The sequence below is a fragment of the Eriocheir sinensis genome, chromosome 16 (genome assembly GCF_024679095.1).
Source record: "Eriocheir sinensis breed Jianghai 21 chromosome 16, ASM2467909v1, whole genome shotgun sequence".
In the NCBI taxonomy this organism is placed as follows: Eukaryota; Metazoa; Arthropoda; class Malacostraca; order Decapoda; family Varunidae; genus Eriocheir; species Eriocheir sinensis.
The window spans coordinates 9,301,167-9,321,700 of NC_066524.1; the positions used below are offsets into that span (position 1 = coordinate 9,301,167).

At 41.6% G+C, this 20,534-nt stretch overlaps 1 pseudogene; it reads right to left on the minus strand.

Moving 5' to 3' along the window:
• Positions 1-474: 474 nt before the first annotated feature.
• LOC126999245 (RNA-binding protein PNO1-like) overlaps positions 475-20,534 on the minus strand; it is a 33,888-nt pseudogene continuing 13,828 nt past the window's right edge.

A 20,534-nucleotide genomic window follows, 5' to 3' on the forward strand; every position in this document is an offset into this window, starting at 1 on the left:
AATTTTCAAAGTCATTTATTTTGTATCGTTTATCAATACATAAAAACAAGCATGATCAACTATGTTTTTATTAACGATAGTATCACTTACAGTATTGAGGAGTAATTGTTACAAGTCCCAGAGACACAGTTTAATTTACAAGATTTGAAAGAATACTTCCAGCTTCGTGGGCATAAGGACCTAGTCACTGGTGACATCTGCTGGCTGGCAACTCTGAATATACTCCATTGGAGAAGTGGTAACAAAGTTAAGGGGGGTGCTACATCACACCTGCCATTTAAGATTTGTCAGATTATAGTCTCCAAGTCACCCAGTATTTTTTTTTTTTTTTTCCCTCACCTTATACTATTCATCTTTCTCAGCCACAATATTGGAATGCTGAAGATTGTACGTAGGTATCATTTAGTTAAATAGTACGATGTAAAAATTACTTGTTAGGTATAAGGAATGAGGATTTTGGTAATGAAACTGAAGTTGAATAACCAATAATTTTATTTACGATTTTCATAACACCTAACCACATTCATAACTTTTGGATAATATACTTTCAGAGGCATTTCCCTACGTTCCGTCAAAATCAGAACCGATCTCTGACCTTTTCAGCAAACGCTTTCAGGTTACCATAAACTTTAGAAGGTGGACTCCCTGCAAAGAGAGAAAAGTAGATTAGATTTGTAATAGCTGTAGTAGTAGTAATAATGATGATGGTTGTAATAGTAACACTTGCCAATACAATTCTCCTCCTTTTATCAAAACTTATGTCAGTCAATCAAAACTACTATCACCTTTCCTGCTCCTCATTACCTGGGGCATACACACACACAGGCATATTTATCTAGCACTATTTACCCCATCCACACACACTCCATATATTTGCAGGACATCAAAAAAAACTCAATCACAGTCATAAGCCTACTCCAGGTCAATAAAAACAGCATTCAGCTTCCAATCCTTCAATGAAAGGGAAAGGGAAAGTTTGGGGAATATGCTATAGCTGCATGTGGCCTTGGTGCTCATCTCTGTCACACTGGCCCTTGAGCTGATGACAAGTACCCATTACCCCAGGACACAGAGCTAGAGTTACATCTGGGGTACCACAATTTACCTTCCCCAGGTTTTTCCAAGTACCAATTTATCAACCAGCCTGAAAGGGAGGATGAACAGCTAGGTGATCTGCACACTATCTGCCTGAACTGAGATTCATAGCTAGAGACGCTAACCACTGTACCCTTCTTTTGCTACTTCTCACATAATTTTCAGTTCGGGCCACTCAGCGCCCAGCTCATCTAGCTCTTCATCCTTTTTCGGACTGATTTATAGGGTACCTGGGAACACCTGGGAAAGGTAAATTGTGGTAACTACAACGTCACAACTGCCCTGTCATGGGTTAATAGGTTTTTACGCACCACAGACTCCACTGAGTACCAGGAAGACAGATGAACATCGAGGCCACAAGCAGCTAAGTGTTAGCCCCCAACTTCAATTAACTATTATCATAACTATTTTGCAAGTGTCACTCTTTCCTCCCCCATTTCTTAGCTTCTTTCCAAAGGACCATTTTTTCTCAAGATATTTTGCTGATATCTTTCCACCAAATTCCTTATCTATTTTTTACCTAACTAACTCATCCAACACTTACTTTCTTTCCCATCAAAACAATCCAACCAATGCATTATTTTCTATCACTCCCTCACATTCAAGAAGTTTCTAACAACTTTTTTCCTTCACTATTTCCCATACTATTCTAGAGCCCCACCAATCTTACCTATCTACAGTACATCTTTGTCTAGCAAGTAAGCCTAACACATCTCTGCAACTCACCAAGTATAAGATTACAAATGGCTCTGCGTGCGATCTGTATGTTCTGGTAGGAGCCAAGTATGTGTACCCGGGAGTCAGCCAGCACAATGCGGGTGCGTGTCGCGTTCTCGATGGTGAATCGTGTCTTGCCGCCCTTCCCTGCCACACGACCAATGGCACGAGAGAGGTGGTCACCCTGCAGGGACTGTTTCACTGTGGAGGGTAGGGTGTTCTCATTATTAGAGCTTGTAAATGGAGTCTAGGATATTTTAAAATGCTGTTGCTTATTGGGCAGTAGCTTGAGGCAACCTGTCTCCAGCACATCCTAGACTAGCTTCCACATCACACGTTGTACATCTGTTCTCTGTAGCTCACCTATGGCAAGGAAGACCGACTTCACTTCACTGCTGGAGAGCAAAACAATAGTGGATTAAAACTGTTAGAAGCTCATAATGACTTTAAATAAAATAAATAATGCAAGGTGTGAGTTGGAGGACAGCAGCCAGTGGGAAGGCCTAGAAAGAAGTGGAGTGGGTGTGTGATGGAAGATATGAATATACTGGGGATAGAGGAAGATATGGCACAAGATTGGGAGATGAGGAGAACAGTCATCGCTTGTCCAACCCCCTCTTAAATGGGAAAATATGGACTTTAAACAACAATGATGAAGGCAAAGATGAGGTCATTAACCCTTAGAGTACGGGTGGCGATATATTTCTCTGGATGCTGTGCATGGGGAAAATTTACATTTAAAAGAGGTGGAAATGGTGTCTTTCTTCTTTGTAATAAATTTATAATCATCTAGTATATATGGTGGTGTAATAAATCTTCTCTCCTAATAATAATAAAAAAGTTATGACAGCCAAAAATACTGCGCATTTTTTCGTGGTCGTGACGGGTCGTGGGGAAGCACCCCACTCTCTCTCTCCTTCTCTCTCTCTCTCTCTCCCTGCTGACCAGACACATGTGACAGGACACGAGGACTGAAGCCTAACGTAATCGTTTGTTTGTTTATTTGTGTGTGTGTTATTTTCTTGTACCTAATGCAATTATAGGATTATTATGAGATGGAAAGAGAGAGATCAACAAGTTACAACTAGAATATGCGTTCGTTACTCGTAACAGTGTTATGACGGCTTGACAAGGCAGTCCCGTATGCCCCGCCCAAGTGTACCCCCAAAAAAAAAAAAGATGAATAAAGATAAGTAAAAAGTAAAGATGCTAAAGCACAAAAAAAGACAAAAAATGTTAGTGATGCGCCCATTCTCTCTCTCTCTCTCTCTCTCTCTCTCTCTCTCTCTCTCTCTCTCTCTCTCTCTCTCTCTCTCTCTCTCTCCATGACTGAGTCAAAATTTTCCATTTTATGACATACAATATATGTATATCTGCACTAACACATCATGTACACACACACACACACACACACACACACACACACACACACACACATGCGCAACTGAGAGAAATAGGCATTCTTTGTCAACCCAGTGAGAGGAGCGCCCTCTTGCTGCAGTAATCCTAGGCTTGTGCGCAGCACAAGCCGCCATGATGCGCGGCACAAGTCGCCATGATGCACGGCATAAGTCGCCATGATGCGCGGCGCAAGTTGCCATGATGCACGGCACAAGCCGCGAGAGCCCTTACTTTAGCAGTAGCAGACGTCACCATGTTGATACAGGGCAAGTGTGTTGTTTACGTTGTGGATGCGGATACGGGCAACTGACCTTGGCCGTGTGTGACACACACCCGGAAAATTTGGATTTGCCGGTTGTCCAAGTGTGATACTGCCTTAAGGCAGCGAGGCCGCTGACCGGGTGAGCGCCGGCGATGACATCATCGGACTCCCAGTGAATCACAAGCGTGTTTTCAGAGCTCAGCCAATCGTAGTTTTTTTTTTTTTTTTAATGTGAGTGATTATTTTGAGTAATTATCAAACCCAAAAGTCAGACCCACGTGTGCACCAAATAATTTTTTTCATATTGGTTACTTTATTCAATTAGCGCGAATTCAGTTAGCGCGACCCCGTTCATCCACCTAATTCTCACGCTAAATGGGGCTCTCTACTGTATATACGATCCCCGTATGGGTGGGGCGTGTGGCAGCGCACTTATATAAATGATCGCCGTAATGTAAGGGTTAACGTTAACACTGCTTCCTTCCCTTCCTTGCTGCATTATCCAAGATCTGACATGAATGTATTCTAGAGAACTGTGTCACTTTTTAAGCTATATGTTATTTTATTTACAAGACCCGCATCATCACCACCAACTTTCCCTGACAAATGTCAATCAAGGACCAACACTAACGAGATCAGTATTCTTGTTACAATTTGTACATTTATACTTTGCTGATGTGATGCTCTCCTGCACCCTTGTACCTGTACTTGTGTTTATCATGCTGCAATAAGCTAGTTGTGCTGTTGTTCTCAGACATATATATTAGATCGAGGGTTGTTAAGATATTCACCCTCTTTCATCACAGCAAGCAAGGCAGAATGAATAACTTAACAGCCGTAGAATAACCCATCACTCAGCACTGTCAAGAATTATTTCCACTTGGATGTGAACGTGTGATGAAGACTGTCGGTGTGTAATTGATAGGTTTGGGCAGCCATCAACTCACCACTAAAATGCTGTGTGGCCAAAGGATTACTTTCGCATTCACCCGTGGACGAAAACACTGGTCCACCTTACAATCATTGTGCCTCAGTAACCCCTCTCTACACATAAAAGTCTCCTCTCCTCTCCTTATCCCTTGCCAGTTCTCCCTTTCTCACCCTCCATTCTCCTCTCCAATTCATTCTCTACTCCCCTGCCAGTTTATCCTCCCTTCTCCCTAGTTCATCCTCCACTCCCCTCCCTCTCCCTTTATTCCTCCCCTGCCTCTTCATCCTCCATTATCTTGCCGGTCAGAAAGGAGCTACCAAGTCAGAAAGGGTTTAAAGCCCAGTGGATAAGCATTATTGTCCAAAACTGTACAAGCCTGTAAGGAAATGATGAACCAGTGTACATGTGTGAACTGATGACTGTTAGATACAAACTCTGTAAATCTTACAACTCTGTACATACCCTGTAAAGAAATTATACTGTAAGAAATAACTGAACAAAGACTTTGAGTAACCTAACAGAGAGCATCCCAGCCAGGCCCAAGGGAAGCCATCATCTAATTGCCAATAAGCTACTTCTGGGTACATACCTTGCAAAGAAATGTTGAAAAAAACAAAGAACCTAGATTAACCCGAGCAACCTAACTAACAAGAGTGATAGTGACATGAAGATGTAGTTGTGGGGAGGATGCTGTGGATATCTAGCAAGGCAGCTGTGTCAAGTGTCAAATGCCAGATGAACCGAGGAAAAGAGATCTCAAGAGCTTTAGGAGATAAACTTACCAGTAAAGGTATATAGAAGGGTTCTACATTAGAGGATGACAAAACTTGACAAAATTGCAGGTGATGAGTGTAGAGGATTTCAGAGAGGGAGGGGAACAGATCTTTGCATTGAAATTGATAGCTGAAACAAACCTAGAGAAAGGTGAGAAGCTGTTTGCTGCATTTATGGACCTGGAGGCTTATGAAGATTAACAGGTAGGGTTTCTGGGATGTCCAGAAGATATATGGTCCTGGAGGATGTCTACTTGAACGGATCAGGTCTTATTACAAAGAGGCATGGAAAGTTCAGAGTTGCATTGGCACTCACTCATGTGAAATGCGTGTGAAGTCACCATGGCTGTTTAATATCTACATGAATAGTTGTATAAGGGAAATGAAAGCCAGATAAGCAGATTTGGGCTGCAAGTAAAAGGTACAGAACAGTCCATGGTGGCAGGTCTGTTCCATGATGATACACTGTGTGAAGAAACTAGAACGATTTTGGTTCAATCTGACCAGGTAAGTGGAGGAAAATGAAAGTAAATGAAGCTGTGTAATTTGAATGGGTAAGAGAGATCATTGATTATGTAAAGTCATATGAAATTGGGACAGTGTAAGATTTGGTTGGGGGAAGAGAAGATAGCAGACATGATTGATTTGAAGTACTTGGGGACGGGTTTATGCAATTACAGCAACAAGGAGGAAGAGAGCAGGGAAGGCCATAGGTGACAGGTGCACTGAAAAAGGAAGAAAGTATAAAAGTATGTAAGGAAGAAGTATGAGCATGGAGGTAAAGAAGGGTATAAGATATGGCATTATTCTCCATTCTCTATCAGGTAATCCTCCTATCTCCTCTCTCCCTTCACTCTCCTCCCCTGCCTCATCCTTCTAGCCCCTCCCTCACTGGATGGACTACCTCAATACCATCAGACATATATGTGGAATGTAGCACTGTGGAAACCTATATAGAGGTGCACATGGTGTGGCGATGAGATGGAGATAGTTGTGAATAAGTGTATGATCTTTGGTAAGGGTGTAACAGCAAAGGGGAAGGATTATGGAGTGGCTGAATAAATTAAATGTGGTGCTCTGAGATGGCTTACAACTTTAGACATATGATAAGAATGAATGAGGATGACTGTCAAGAATGTATGAGGGCAAAATTGAGGGAAAAAGTGTTAACCCCTTGACTGTTGATTTCCTACAAGAAGGCATCACCAAGCTACAGGAATGGAACAAAAAGTGCCTGCTACAATTCAATGAATAAAATGTAAAGTCATGTACCTTGGGAGGGGATATCCAGCCAGGGGTGTGGAGTCAGAGTTAAAATTTTCCGACTCTGACTCTGGGAAATTTTAAAGTTGCGACTCCGGCCCCATGGGGGGCCCCCTCTACTGCATTTTTTTTTTTTTTTTTTTTTTTTTTTTTTTTTGCTGCCTGTAGCACCAGTACTCTCTCTTGAGGTCCTTTTTCCTATATGTATTTACATCCAAATTACGTGTACCCTATATAGACAACGTCCAGATAATGTACACAATATAAACTATAAACTTACATTTATTAGATTTGTCGTTATTATTATATGTATTTTTAAATTTCCGCCTCTACTAATGGACTTTCGGCATCTTGGGAGTAAGAGTAAGGTACCCCAGTTAGTCTGCAAAACCTAAGGTCTACTAGCAGGTCCTGCCCGAACGTCATTTTGTTTAAAGTAGTTTTGTTACGTTTTGATGAAAAAATGTAAAATAAAAAAATGAAAATATGTAGCATAAGATTATCATACTCCAAACTTATGACAGTAAATGATTGTGTGTGTGTGTGTGTGTGTCATTTTCATCAGCCAACTGCTATAATCACAGAATATTAAATGATCTTACCTGTGTAAATTAATAAAATAGTGGCAGTCAGTGACGTGGTCTATCTCAGATAAGTGTTTATCAACTGCTAAGCAGCATCGATCAGCCAATCACATTGAGACTTGAGGGTGGAGACGCCTATGAGTACTACAAGAATCAGACACATTCGGTACAGGATGTTTCATGTGTTTTGGGTAAGCTTTCTCTGACATCGTCTAGATATTTATCTCAATGATCTACAATCTACATGATTATTTAATGAGGCAAAATATCATGAAATATATCAATTTTAGACACACAAAAGAAAAATCCACGTTAAATCAATATTCCCGCCATAATAACTTAACCCATAATGCTTGCCTGAATGTCTGCCAACAGGACCCCCTACAAAAGTTAATTTCTCCAACAAACTTGTGGGAATGACCCACAAAGTAGCAAAACTGGCTTTGCGCTCAAATATCACGGCGGTAACGGGCTGGGATTGCCATAGAGGCCGCTCAAGAAAGCCTACGGGCACTATAGGCAGCACTTGAAAAAAAAAAAAAAAAAACTTCACAACCACATTACATGATAAATGATTAGTACATAAAGGAGTCGGAGTCAGGGGTATTATTACCGACTCCGACTCCGGCCAAAAGTAGCTGACTCCACCCTGTATCCACCACAGAGACAGAGAAAGCCCTGGGACTATATGTTACCAGGCTACCAGAGAAGGCCAAATCTGTGCCAATCGCAGCGGACGGGTTAAGAAGAGACTACCTGTGAAATGGATCAGTGGAGTGGATAAATAGTGGAGAGAATTGGTAGGTGAGGAATTGAATGTGCTGTTAAAAGTGCTGGAGCGGGGCAATTTGAATATCTCTGCATCGCCACAGATTGAGATGCTGGAACAGGGCATAAAACCATGTGTATTGCATCGTGTCTTACCATCCTTAATATCAAAGGTCTCGAGGTACAGGTCGTCCAGCCTGATAAGTAGGGAATCTTCTATGTCAAAACCATACACAAACGCCCCACGAAGTCCGCTGCCTTCTGGATGCTGTTTGGGTCTTCAGTTTCCTTGCCCGTCTGTGGGGGCGAAAAGAAGGCAGTGAGCTGGGTTCAAAAAGGTAGGGAGGTATAAGTAGTGATAGTGGTTATGGCTATTATGGAAGGAATGGAACCTGTTTTGTAGTTCCACGAGTAATAAATCAATAATAGTAGTAGGAGTGAAAGTAGTTGTCAGAGTTGTGGAAGTAGTTGTATTAGTTGCATTAGTAGTAGTAGTAGAAAAAGTAGTAGCAGCAGTTGTGGAAGTGGTTATAGTAGTATTGGAAGTAGTTGCAGAAGTTGTAGAAGTAGTAGTAGTTGCAGTAGTAGTACAGTAAACCCTGTATCGATTTAAATAAAACAGGTGTCATGTGTTTTAATGGTATAAAAAAATGGTTTTATCAAAGAGTGCATGTAAATGTGCTAAATGTGCTTCTAAAAACATTACAGAGACCATCTAAGGACTGTGAAAACCAACTATATAAAGAAGGGATGAATAAACTTGTAAAAGGTAAATATATACTCATGGAGGAAATTAAAGTCTTGCAGTATGATCAGGGAGGAGGGGATAGAGGCATGCAGTCAGCCAGATCAGGAGTGGTGAGGATGAGAACAGCAACACAAGGTGGCCTGAGAAGCAACACTGCAGCATGTTTGAAGAGGTTGAGGGCGATGCATTAGGGAGAGTTCATGTAGCGCATGGCCGCCACCACAAACAGGCACTCACTCTGATCTCAACATTTTTTGTCTTTAGGTTGAAGCGAACTTCCAGCTTGAGGTGCTCGACGAGGGGTGTGTATACCTTCTCCCAGTTGTCCTTGAGTGGCGTGTATCTGTGGATGTGAACATAATTACGTCTCTCACTTAACACAGTTGCCAACACCAAACTCAGTCCTCAGACCTAACTGGCTGGCCTATAGGTTAAAAGGAAAAAGTTTGAAAAGTTTCCTTTAGTCGGCGCAACATCTGTGGTCATAGGCCAGAGAGAGACAGAAGGGGAAGGAATTATAAGAGAAGGGAACAGATCTCAGGAGATGGGACACAACCCCCGATTAATACCTGGTACCCTTTCACTGCTGGGTGGACAGGGGCGTAGGGTATCGGAAAAGCTGAGGTGAAAAGGATCAAGCCTATTACCAGATTTTCTAAATGCAGTAATAGTACTAATAGCAACTTGGGCTTTTCACAGAATTAAGTCAACAAATTACAATTTCAGCCGTAAAAGTGATATATATATATATATATATATATATATATATATATATATATATATATATATATATATATATATATATATATATATATATATATATATATATATATATATATATTAACCAAGCCTTCATAAACGGGTCAAAACAGACAAATCAGCTATGTTAGTGTTGATGAAGACTAATACAATGTTTAAGAAATCAGGCAATTGTGTTAACGACTGTAGTGAGGACGTGGATGGATGGGAGGAGAGATGGATGCATGGATTGGCGGATGGATGAGTGACTCATGCACACCTGTTGTTTGGGACGGGAATCTTTCGTGACTCGGCCAGCTGCAGCTTCTCCTTCTTGGCTGGTGGGAAGAACGGTCGAGAGGTTTTGGTGTCCTGAAAAACAATGACATCAAGCTAAGGCTTTTATTTAATCTGATTTTTTATTTGACAAAGTATAAATGCAATATGCAGTAGACCCTCCATATGGGACGTTTCTTTTAGAGGATTTTCTTATATGCACACACGAGCTGACTCATATCATGCTAACACACACACACACACACACACACACACACACACACACAAAAAAAAAAAAAAAAAAAAAAAATGACGAACTGAAATGAGAACCATGTTAAAAGATGGAAAATTGGATTGGAGAAAGGTCACAAGAGGAGTGCCAAAGGGATCAGTGTTAGCATCAATAATGTTATTAATACGAATGTTATTGGACGAAAACAGCCATTGTGACACCGCCTTAAGGCAGTGAAGCCGCTGATAGGGTGAGCGTCGGCGATGACGTCACCGGACTCCCAGCGAATCATAAGCGTGTTTTCAGAACTGTCAGCCAATCGTAAGGCAGCTGCCTTCAAATGTGGCTTCAAAACGACCCGTTCTCTCTTCCCGTTTCCTCTCTCTCTCTCTCTCTCTCTTGCCATAGGCCATAGCCACAATGTTTGGAGGAAAACGTCCAGTGTGATGCTACCTTTAAAGGTAGTGTGCATAACGCCAATGGCAAGTAGACATGACCCGTACGTGTCAAAGCAGCGCGAAACTCGGGGTGATAATGCGCGAGTCGGGATGGTTAAAAATATTGGACTAACCGCGAAACTCGTGGATCGCAAAACTGGGATAGCGCAAAACTCGAGAGGGTACTGTAGTAACTTTTTATATACAAGATATCTTCAAATGATTTTAATACAAAATAGTCAACATATTGAAGTGTTCATATATGAATTTTTATGCAGATATATTAATTTTTGTGGCGTCAGGAAGGTTTTTCGTTGCGGCGCGTGAAATGAGGAAGATTCGGCAAATTTTCGTCGTGACTTCTGGTCAAGCTCGAGCAAAAACTACTGAAGCTAGGAAGGCGTGCTTGGTGGTAAATGAAAGCTCTATTAATACAAATTAATAACACTGGTCAACAATTTTTGAAAAGTTGTATGCTTCTTGAATGGGATTAGTTAACTAATATGTATTTTCATCTCCTGAATCCAAATATCACCTTGAAAAATGCTTATTGGCTACAGGTTTAAAGATACGAGACATGTAATATTTGATTATTTTTTAATAATATACGACGTGTCAGTACGTTTTAAACTCTAATCCGTACCTACACTCTGCCTTTTTGCTTGACGCTTGTGGTGGGATGAAGAATCATCTCTTGCCAATGTCCAGCAATAGTCTGCTAGCACACTTGTGCACCATTTGCCCTGGTACCACTTTTCCAAGGTTGAAATATCTTTGCAAAACCTTTCACCATGTTTGTCACTAACTGCCCCACAGTTCACTGGAAAAAGACTAAATGTTAGTCCAAAAAGTGGATTTTAAGTGACATGTTACATCCCATGTTTTTGTAAGCCTTGATGAGGTTTTCCACAAATTCTTCATAGTTTCCTTCCTTTCTGTTTCCGAGAAATCCCTTCACCACTGGCTTGAATGCTTCCCAAGCAGCTTTCTCCTCCCCATGAAGGGCTGATTCAAAGTCACCATCTTTAAGAAGTTCTCGAATCTGAGGACCAATGAAGACTCCCTCTCTTATCTTAGCGTTGCTCAGTGAAGGGAATTTTGATGTTAAATACTTGAATCCCTGACCGGATTTGCCCATAGCTTTTACAAAGTTTTTCATGAGCCCCAGTTTTATGTGTTGTGGTGGTAGCAAAATTTTGTTTGGTTCAATGAGAGCTGGATGTTGAACATTTTTCATCCCAGGCTCCAGTGATTGACGAGGTGGCCAGTCTCTCCTGATGAAGTGGGAACCTCTTGCACGGCCGTCCCATTCACATAGAAAGCAGCAGTATTTGGTGTATCCGCCCTGCAAGCCGATCACAACAGCAACAACCTTTAAGTCACCACAGAGCTGCCATTAATGTTCATCATATTTCATGCATTGCAACATATGCTTTATATTCTCATAAAAGTATTTCATATGTGGTGCATAGCCCACAGGAACTGATGATGTACTATTGCCATTATTTTTTTTTACATCTTGGCCTATTGCGCCGGTAGGCTTCTTCCTGGTGGATCCTGATGGTCGGTCCAAGGCTTCTTCCCAGTGGGTCCTAATGGTCTGTCCAGCCCGTTCTGGCACAGGCGAGTGTTTATAGTGGGGCCATCTTGCATTGGCTCATGCTGCCCTCCCGAAGTTCATCTTTAATCCTAGAATCTAGAGTCCGGGTTGATAGGTGGTCTTCTGGACAGCATGTGGGTAGTTTTAAGCCACTCGGCGGCGGCTGAAAAATCCCAGCTTGGTGGCACCGGTCGGGGATTGAACTCACGTCCTCCTGAATGCGGGGCCGTCTTGCTATCTGTTCAGCCACCGCCTACCCATATGCAGCAAGACACCGCTTAGACTCGTTTTTGATGAATCTATGAACAGCCTCCAGTGACTGGGTTCGTACTCGATGCCAAGTGCTTCCATCAGACCATTACTATTGTTGCAGGCCACTAAATCACCTTCCACTACGAAGAAATCGTTGAACTGCTGCTGACATTCACAAAATTTTGAAATCTTCACAGCACATGCTTGGAGATTCCACTATCGAAGACGAGAACCTACTTTTCACCTCAAAATATAAACCTGCACAGCACAACCACCTTCTGTGACTGCTGGAACAATAATGAAGGGCAGTGATACTGTGAGTGGGGTAATAAACACACTGCTGCGAGCCTGTTGGAACCTATTGTGACATGTAGGTGTATCTTAAAAAGTAGAGCTAACAAACAATTTTATCCATGATATACATTATCAGTGACCTAAAATTAGTTGGAAATTGCTACTCTGGTCTCGGAGGCATTTTGGTTGTTGACCAGTGTAATTAGAAAAAAAATGGAAACCACTAAATAAACAAAAAAAGTTATAAGCAAAAAACTAGGACGCGTCCAAATTGTGGCAAAAGAGCCGAAAAACAGGCTATTTTGTGACGGCTCGACAACAAACTTGGAATCAAGCTATCAAAAAATCCTTTGAGTTGGACAAACTACATTGCCAAATTACAGCCTTCTAGAGGCAATAGCAATGCCACACTAGACAAAAATGGCAAAGTGTCTGGAGTTCGTCAAAATCACTCTCAAAAAGGTTTACGTTCCGAGCTCCAGCGATGAAACTATTGGGAGTAGGGAAATGTTATGCATCATATTGGAAAGCACATTGGTAGGGCTAAATTATTTGTTAAATAAGGTTTTTGAAATTCTCAAAAAATGAGTGGGTTTCAAGGTTGGGAACTCAAAAAGTTTTTTTCAGAGTCATTTTTTGCAAATTTATTCGATTTTTTACCCTTTCGAGTCAGTTTTCGAGTCCGGTCGATCATTAAAAAATATAGCCCTTTCATTTTGCCGTCAATTGATACCAAAAACATTTCTGTAGCCCCAAAAACAAGGAAGTTATGGCGATTCGCACCAAAGCGGTTGATTTTCCAAAATTCATGGCTTAATGACAAGGGCACCGCAAAATCAAGAGTCTGCCGTCCATTACTTGAGATGTCACTGGACCAAGGCTAGAGTATGCAGTGGTTGTTTGGTCACCACACAAGAAAAAGGATATAAGAAAACTTGAAAGGATTCAAAGGATTGCAACTAAAATGGTACCAGAACTATCAATTCTGTCATATGAGACTAGATTTGAGGAACTAGGTTTACCAACACCCACAGAAAAAAAGAGAAAGAGGAGACCTGATAGCATTGTACAGGAAGTGGAATGGACCTGTTGGATAGAAATTATTTAACCCGTACAGTGTTGCTTTATAGGAGTGAAACAGGTCATGTGGGGTTGGATTTTGGCCAAATAATATTATTGTCTTATAAAATTGAAAAAAAATAGCTGATTTGAACGATATAAATGCGATATATGTGTGTTCCCTGTAAGCTGTCGTTTTCTGTGAGTCCTTTCACGCGTGGCACCAATACTCCAGTGGTGGTGCGTAAGACGAAACATGTAGAACAGTACTATGTAACTTCCGCTTCTTATTTATTATTTCCGACACACTGTGAATGCTTCTTCCATGACTATATATTGTTTAGTTTGAGTTTCTTGTAAAATATATCTGAGGATTGTTTGTCTAGCCTTTCTATAGTCATATCATAGTACCAAATTTATCACGCTCGTACAGACTATATTTTCTCTATGTGTATATAAGTAGCACAATATTATCCCTTCATTGCACAAGCATAACATGTTTTGTAACACCAACAACAAAAAAATTACACACAGCTGCCCAAATAACCCATTATACGAATTTTATGTTTTTTATGTTGGTACTCCTGCATACCACAGCCCGCCTCGCCCGCCAGCTGATCAATTACCCCTAACATTTTCCCATTTACTTCGTAGCTTCAGAGTCTTTGCATTTGCTGCCGACCAATTTGGTATTGCTCTGCTACTGTACAATTTACATAACATCCCAATTTTACAAGTATATCTAAGAGGTAATTGTGTATTACCTCTGGACTGTAGCATATCCCATGAAAATCTGTATGGCTGGGAAACTGATGACTCAGGTTCCGAGCCAGGAATGAATACAAAGGAGAAACAGACAGCAACAACCCTGTTGGGCCCAACGAGGCTGCCTGTATAGCTAACACTGCACTGCACAGGACAACACGTGCTAACAGCGAGGGTGTAGCAGCGTGTCTGGCTATCATGACTCATTGCTGGGCCAACCCATGGCCACGCCCCAGGGCTGCCAACACAACCGGCGATGACTGTACGCATGAACACAAAATATATTGAAATTGCTATTCAAGTTGGAATGATATAAAAATAGCTGATCTACTGAACAGTATTTTGAGTATATTGATAAGTAATTATGACACCACTGACATATTTTTATAAATATACCTATTTTTTCAATAAATCATTCGTGGTCATGGATACATTCTATGTAATAGACCACAGCAATACAATAAAAATGAGAGTGAGCTTTCAAAATCATATTTAGGCATAGAAAAGACATCTTGAACCATTTCTACAGGTTTAGGTGCCATGAAGTAAAAGAAAACGATGATCGTATATATACGTACTAAACACTTTCCCTCCCGAACGTATATATACGTACTAAACACTTTACGGGTTAATCGAGATGGAAGGGAGGAGGCAACTAAGAGGACACAGCAAGAAACTGAGAAAGGCAACTTACTTGAAAGACCTAAATAAGTACAGTTTTCCATACAGGAGTGTGGATACATGGAATGGACTAAACAAAGACATTGTTGAAGTGGGCAGTGTCCATAAAATGAAGGAAAAGTTAGACAAATACAGATTGGCAGACAGGAATGACCGAGCCTGAGCTCGGGCCCTGTATACTACAAATAGGTAAATAAAGATAGGTAAAAACACACACACATAAAAAAAAGGAGAGAAAAAGAGTCCCAGCAGTCCCAAATCAATAAATCCCAATACAATAACACTTCTATTTAGTGCTTTTTTGGGGGGTACCTGTCTCATGGTAAATAAAGAGTCTAGTGTACCACCAAATATGTGACCTGACCATGACCTACCTCTGTGACCTCCATGGTGGACTCATCCTCAGCTTTTCTTTTCTGTGGACTTGTTTCCTTGGCCTTTACCTCCTCTCCCTCCTCCTCCTCCTTCTTCTTGGCAGGAGTTTCCTTTGGTCTCACTGATGCCATTGTTCACGCTGCAAAGTGATCACATGTAAACTTCAACAACAACAACAACAACAATAATAAAAATAATAATAATAATAATAATAATAATAATAATAATAATAATAATAATAATAATAATAATAATAATACAGTACCCTCTCGAGTTTCGCACTTGCTTCATTCCGAAGGTATGGCACTAAGCTCGAGGATCACGAAACTCGAGGTATTGAAATCCATGTAAAAGCGCTTATTGGTTCCAACCTGTGGAAAATAATGACTTTTTCCGAATCTACTCCCTTGTTATCACAATTTTTTCGATTTTCCTACCTTGTTATCTCAAAATATGTACCTTGTAAATAGACAGAAAATGGGAAGAAAGAACAGATCGTTTTTAAGCCACAGTTGAAGGCGGCTGCCTTACAATTGGCTGGCAGTTCTGAATACACGCTTGTGATCCACGTGGTGTCGTCTGCTAAAAACAGGGCGGTCGCTCGCGGTCAACCGTGGGACAGTTGGACAAACCTATATTTTTCTGGTAGTTTTCTGTGTGTCATGAAATAATCTGCTAACTCTTTCTGTTAAAAGTCATGAAATCACTAATATCATGATGGACTTTTCAATGCCTATTGAACGTAAACCGCTGCCGTCGCCGCGAAATAGCTCGCAGAGGTTCAACTTGCTTACTGTTTCCATATTTCCCTCAGCGCTCACAAAGATCACAAGCGGACAGACTAGAACAAAACCAGACAAATTAATACTTTTAATGCTGTGTATTCCCACAGTGCGCATGCATGGTGGACAGCAGAATGACTAATTTCATCGGGGAGATATTTCTCGCAACACCGGCCAGTGTAGTGGACCTTCTTCTTCTTCTTTTGACCTGTAACGCTGTGTATCACTTCTTAGGTCCTCCTTCTCCACACTTTTATACTTCACAACATGCACTTAACTTTACAGTGCACACTTATACACTTCACCCTGAACTTAGGTGTTTTTCTGTCCTTTTCTTTCCCTGATTTTGCTTTTCTATGCCCTTTTGCAATTTTTCAATATTACTTTTCACCGTCGCTGCCAAGCATTACAGGTCAAAAGAAGAAGAAGAAAACATCACTGGGAGATCTACAATTTTCATAGACTCGAGAAAAATGTTTTTTGGACTGTGGTTCCACAGCACGGGGCGTTCTGTTATCTTGTTAATCAAGTAGTAAGCAAAGCAGCTCTGCCAGTCCATTTTACGAGTCTCCTGGTGGGCCATCTTCCACTGCTCCTCACTCCTCAGCCACTGCTGTCGTCTGTTTGTTTACATGCAGCCGTTCGGTACCAACGTACCCACGCTCGTACTCACAACCGTTTTCCATTCATAAGGACAACCAACAACTCGCTCCCGGTTGGGCATATGGGCAACCGCGGTTGTCCATAGCCCCAATGGTTGCACACTGCCTTTTAAGGCAGCACACGTGACACTGACGACAATGGTTGGCAGGGCCAGGAGCAGGGATGTGAAAGATTGGTGTTATGTCTGTGAAGATTTTACAGGAAAAGCGATGGAATGGATCGGATGCTGTTTGTGTCCTAAATGAAGTCATGTGAAATGTGCTCATCTGACAGGAATCAAGCAGGATAATCTACAAAAAATAAACTGAATTTGAACTCCATGTTTTCACAAGGCATATCTGGCCACCAAGTGTGGAAAAATTGGATGAATTTAAAGAAGAATTATCTAAGGAAATGTCATCTGTAAAAGTTAAAGTTGAGTCAAGGACTAAAAAGGTGCAGGAGCTGGGGGAGGCAGGTGATGTGCTTCGCATTGACCATGTGGAACTCAGCTGGGCTGAGGTGGCGAAGGGAGACAGAAAAGTCAAGACGAATCTCCTAGTTGTTAAAGCTTCTACCCAGGAAAAGAAGGCAACAGATATGAAGGCATTGAATGGTATTCAAATAACTGATTTGAGATTCACAAATGGAGGCAACATTGTCATGAACTTTGACAATGAGGTAAATGTGATAAATGTGATAACCAGCACCCCTTGTATGTCAGTAAATGTGATAAATGTGATAACCAGCACCCCTTGTATGTCAGTAAATGTGATAAATGTGATAATCTGCACCCCTCGTATGTCAGTAAATGTGATAATCTGCACCCCTCGTATGACAAGCAGTCGACAACAGACACAGTACCGTGTTGAAATTCATCCACCCGTGTGTATTAGGAATGTGAGTTTCAGTCTGAGTACTACTCGATTTACTCAGTTCTTGGATTTGAGTGAGTATTACTCGGTTTACTTGGTTCTTGCATTTCAATTATTTTTTTTTTTTTTACAGCAAAAGGGGCAGCTCAAGGGCAAAAATAAAAATAGCAACCAAAAAGTCCACTAGCTGCTAAAAAAAAAAAAAAAAAAAAGATTACGGCAAATTCGGTAATGTAACCCTTTCCATCCATGACACAGACATCAGCGTCACAATATGGAAAGGGTCAAGAGGAAATGGAAGAGGATTAATCCTCTTCTAAATCTCTCAATCTTCCTCTAAATTCCTCTTCCATTTCCTCTTAAGAGGTTTAGAAGAGGATTAAGAGGAAATGGAAGAGGATTAAGAGGTTTAGAAGAGGACTAACCCTTTCCATACGGTGACGTCGTCGGAAGCCCGTCGGACACCGATGTCGCCGGAGTGAAGGGGTTAAGGGCAAACTGCTACTGCAATGTGGTGAGCTATCCTTATGATGCGGCAGTGTTAGAAAAAGGTTGTGATTACAGTATCGGTAAAGACAGCATTCCAGTGTCTTTGGAGGATGACACTGCATCTACTTGCAAAAGGAAGTTGTAGTAGTTATCTTTGTGTTCGTATAATTGCTTTCCAAAGTTGTATTTTGGCGCAAATGGAAGCTCCCCTGTCAGCGCGGGAGGGAGGGATGGGTGAGGGGTACTCGTTGCCATGGAGACGGGAGAGACAGCAGCATTGTCAACGCCAGCATCACAAGGTGACAGTGCAGTAATTCATGTCATGCAAACGCGCGCGCGTATGTTTGTGTGTGTGTGTGTGTGTGTATGTTATGCCCCAGGAGTTTATTTTCTCTTTTCCTATTCTCCAATACGACCTCTGCATGTATCCAAACACACGAGAAATTAATCAAGACGAGGTTAGGGTATTCGCCGGCTGCCTGGGATTGAACCCGCAACCAACGTGACGGGGGAGACACTTCTTTACCGAGTTGGCCAAAGAGGTACCCCACTGGCTAAGTGGGTTATGGGAGGCTCGTTCATCAGGCATAGTCGCCGCACTACATGTACACACACACACACACACACAGATGATGCAAAGCTATTGAGACGAGTGAATGATGTGAAGGACTGTGAGGCATTGCAGAGGGACCTGGATAAAATATGGGAGTGGAGTGGTACATGGAGATGGAATTCAACCTTGGGAAATGTAAAAAAATAGAGTTTGGTAGGAGCGGTAGAAAATGTGAATATGATTATAAGATGGGAAGTGAGATAATATCCAGAGGAATGGAAGAAAAAGATTTGGGAGTGACTGTCTCAGAGAACATGTCACCGGACAAACACATCAACAGGATAACGGGACAAACTATGAATTTGCTGAGAAACATAAGGACGGCATTTGTGTATTTGGATGAGGAGTCCCCCATAATGCACATATTATTAAACCTGGATGCCCTTGCAAGCTCCTGTATCAAGGGGACACTAGCTTCTTCATCTAAATCTGGAGGCCTATATATAATCCCTACAACAAACTTTATCCTTCCTATACGGGTAGGCGGTGGCTGAACTGGTAGCGTACTGGACCCACATTCGCCGCGTGATGGACGACGCGGGTTCGAATCCTCACGCTACCACTCGGATTTTTCAGTCACCGCCGAGTGGCTTAAAACTACCCACATGCTGTCCTGACGACCACCCATCAACCCGGACTCTAGAGGAAGCCGTCCAAGCGAATCAAGAACGAGTTCCGGGGGGCAGCATGAGCCAACGCAAGATGGCGCCACTATAAACACTCGCCTGCGCCAGAACGGGCTGGGCCGACCATCAGGCCCCACCTGAAAGAAGCCTTGGGCCGACCATCAGGCCCCACCGGGAAGATGCCTACCGGCGCAATAGGCAACAACGTAAAAAAAAAAATAATAATAATAATAATGTCAATCCATAATGATTTCATACGCCTATCTGTTTTTATTGTGGCATTAACATAGTTATTTCATGTGCTACACCTCCCCATCTCCTACCTTCCTTGTGAAAAAGAGTGTACCCATCCATTCATACTTCAGGTAAGAAATGCTTGCCTGCTGTATCTAACCAAGTTTCGGTAATACCTATAATATCTAACTCTTCTGTAAATGCAATACCCCTGAGTGTGTCTATCTTATTTATAACACTTCTGTTTGTATAAAAAGACACTAAGTTCATGTACCTCCCTCTTGCTACCCCGTGTTTTGTCAATAGGCTACATACTGTATACAGCACTCTCTTTGTGTGCCCCACACCTAGCACACCTACGTCATTGATACTTATGTGTGAAAAAGTACATTTCACTTCAGTAATACTCACATTGATATAATCTTCACAGCAAAATAAGGCTGTACTGCAGGCCATCGTGAACTCCCGCCGAGCGGCCAGCCACCATCTCTTTCTTATCTTAAGGTCACTGGGCACTGTGACAAATATTTTGCCTGGAGTTGACTTGCCAGTATTAGTGCACATTGGCATGTAACACCAATAAAACTTTTTCCCCCATTCCTCTGGCATGGTTGAGTTAGTGTACAGATTTCCTTTCCAGGTCCGCACACGTGTACAATTCTCCCGCCACACCTGTCTAAACACTGACGTCACCACCAATCACTCAGCGTTTCGGAGTCACGTGACTTTTCTTCAACTTTAAATGTTATATTAATATATTTCTTGTTGACTTTCTTTGAAATTATTATTATTGGGATGACTTTTTATGGCTTAGGAATCCATTGGCACATCATCTGCACCAATGTTTTTTTTCAGGCAACTTGTCCATTGTCTGGTAGTATTGATGCATTTAACTTAGGGAATGGTAAATACAATGTATGGACAAGAAATAGAGAAAATAAACAAGGAGGGTGTCACCTATGGGGAAGGGGAAGCGAAGGTCTTAAATGTGGGAGTAAGAATGCAAAGGGGAGGATCCAGAA